The following is a 2,957-nucleotide window of genomic DNA, read 5'->3' on the forward strand; positions in this document are numbered from 1 at the left end:
CGAACCGAGGCAGAACGAACCGAGGCGGGGCGGCGACGGGGCGACGACGGGGGGAGAGGCGGGGCGGCGACGGGGCGAGAGGCCGGGCGGCAGCGGCGATTGGACCAAGAGGTAGGCGGCGTGCGGGGAACGAGCCTGGAGCGACGCGGGGTAGGTCCAGCCCGGGATAAGTCTCAATAAGCTCCTCCCTGAGAGTCTTATTTGATAAGTCCCAAATCACCACAATAAGTCCCAATAAGTTCCTTGTGTTTGGTTTAGGTGGGACTTCTAGGAACTTTTTTAATTCCCTAAACCAATAAGTCCCTGGAAACAAACATCCTCATAGTCTCATCGCTTTCGGTGTAGTATATGCATATTTTTGTCGAGGAGAATATACGAGATGATCTGGTCATAGCTAGGAAGGCGTAAACTGCACATGTAAATCATGTTATTGCCGGCAGTGACAGCCGTTCGACTTGGCTGTGTCATGGTATCATTGCGGTTTTATTATTTTCTGAAGTAAAATTAAGCACGGGTATATAGACCATACATCAGTTGAGTATTCCAGTACCTATATGTAATCCGCACCTAAATTGAGTACATCTTTCTATCTATTCTATAATAATAACATAGTACTAATTCAGATGTGATCTCTCGATCTCTCATACACGTGACGTAAACAACTCAGAGAGCAAGATCTGAATTACGTGGACTACATACCGACGTGGTACATGGGAAAGAGAATCATATAAATGAAACAAAATGAGTACTAGCAATTGCTACTATATGGTCGGACCGAGGCTCTTTAAATGTATGGTCGGACCAAGGTTAGAACTGCCTGTCGGTCGACCGATGAGTGATCCTTCCTCGGAGAACATGTGATGACGTGCATGGCGGTGGCCACGTACCAAAACATCTTTAAGCAGGCGGTTTTGGATGCGGACTCTTCGTGTGGTGAGGAACCGAGACAATAGGAAACGACAGTGTGACACACATGTGATAGTTGCTTTCAATATAGCGGCTGATTGTGAAAGGTTACCATCCATCCATTGCTGTTGTTAAGTTGAGGTCTGGATAGTACCCTCTCGTTCCTTGGAGAGATGAAGTGCGTCCTATCGAGTTCCTTTTTATCGCTGGTAGCGAAAATGTTCTGATTCTTATCTCCAGACTCCAAAGTTGGTTTCCTTTCTCGACAGCTAAAGAACGAACATCAGGTAGTGCTGCGACATCAACGTGGCGACTTTTCGTTTGAACTGTCATTAGCATGTAACAGTACGTTAGGATCAAGAAAAAGATCATTAGCACTGTATATATGCATCCCTGTACTTACATACGTGCGCATTCTTCATTCGTCTTTTGATTCATAATAGCATCTTGTGTTTGTTGGGAAAGAGAATGGGTTATAATTACACAATTGATAATGAAGCTACTAAGAAAACTCTAGGCAAACTTCGTCGCAAATTAAAGAAGCCAATTACCATTTCAATCCCAGTACCGTACCTATGGTGAGGAGCTATTCGAGCAAAGCAACTACATTCTCCGTCGACGTAACACTAGCCTGAGCCGAAGTGGGCGACGACATTTTGTTCTGAAACCAGTTAGTTAAATCAGTTGTCTAATGGCAATGACCTACCAGCAGACCACCAACCACAAAACACCTTCATTGATTACTAGTGAGGATCAAGCAAGTCCACTGCAACCAACTCTTTTTTCTATACCTATCAATGAATGATAAGCAAGCACAATGATCAAACACCTCTTTCTCGATTGTCCGTTGGCTAAGATTCTGTGGCGATCGATTCATATTGCGTTTAATATTAATCGGCCCACCTCTATCAACATGTTATTTGGAACATGGCTTGATGGGGTTGATTCCGATACTGCAAGACACATTCGTGTTGGCGTTTGTGCTTTACTTTGGGCAGTATGGAACTGCAGAAATGATTTAGTATTTAACAGATCAACAAACATTCACTTTTTACAGGTTATCTTCAGAGCCACGGCATTCATCCGTATGTGGTCGCTACTCACTCAGACGGAGGCCAGAGAGCGTTTGATTACTGCGTCTACCCGATGGGAGATGGTAGCGCGGGATATTTTCAACCGGTTTGGATGGCGGTCATGTAATAGGATAGGCATGTAGTGCTCCTATTGTGTTTGCCGGCCGGTTGTGGCTTTGGGTTTTAGCTCTTTCGAGCTTTTTGTTTATCTTCAAACCTCGTTACTTGACGACTTTGTTACTGGATTTTATTTTTAATAATATGAGCCGTATGCATCTTTCTGATGCAGAGGCTGGGGTAAATCCCCTTTTCGAAAAAAAAGCAAGCACACAAAAAATGTATCACTCACGATGCATGTAAATATTAATTTGCCTCAACTAGCTGATCGCAAGCTGCCATCTACTGCTAGTGACACTCTGATAAAAATCCGTGCATGTCATGTAGACGTACGTATCTGAGCTCCAAAACATGCAAAACGGTAGATGTCAGCAACTTGTCACTGATAGTGGTACAAAGGAAATCTGTAAATCTTCTTTCCGGACGTTGATTACTATCTTTGCTGAATTTTCAGCTGCTCGGTCGCACATGGAAGGGTGGCGTTTGCTTTTGCTAACTACCATTTGGCATGTTCCTGTTGGATTATCCCAAGTTGGCCAAAAGGACGTGGACATATATGTGTGGTGCACTGGTGCCGGTAATTGATAGTAAACCACCAACTCATGTATCACTCATGGTTTTGCCTCGGCTTCAACAGACTTTTGGATTGACTTGGCAAAACTGAAAGGTGTGTATAAAATGTGTATTCTTCTGGATGAAGCTATGCGTGGCTTTGTTACTCTTGTTTTTCATAAACTGGCATAGTCAAGAGCAAAGAAATTTAAATAGTACAAGAAGATAACTGGCTCAACTTATGATAAATTGTACCCTAGAAATTGACTATTACTGCTAGGTTATTAAGGGAGAAATAATGGGGAATAT

Source organism: Triticum dicoccoides, chromosome 1A, assembly GCF_002162155.2.
Source record: "Triticum dicoccoides isolate Atlit2015 ecotype Zavitan chromosome 1A, WEW_v2.0, whole genome shotgun sequence".
Lineage (NCBI taxonomy): Eukaryota > Viridiplantae > Streptophyta > Magnoliopsida > Poales > Poaceae > Triticum > Triticum dicoccoides.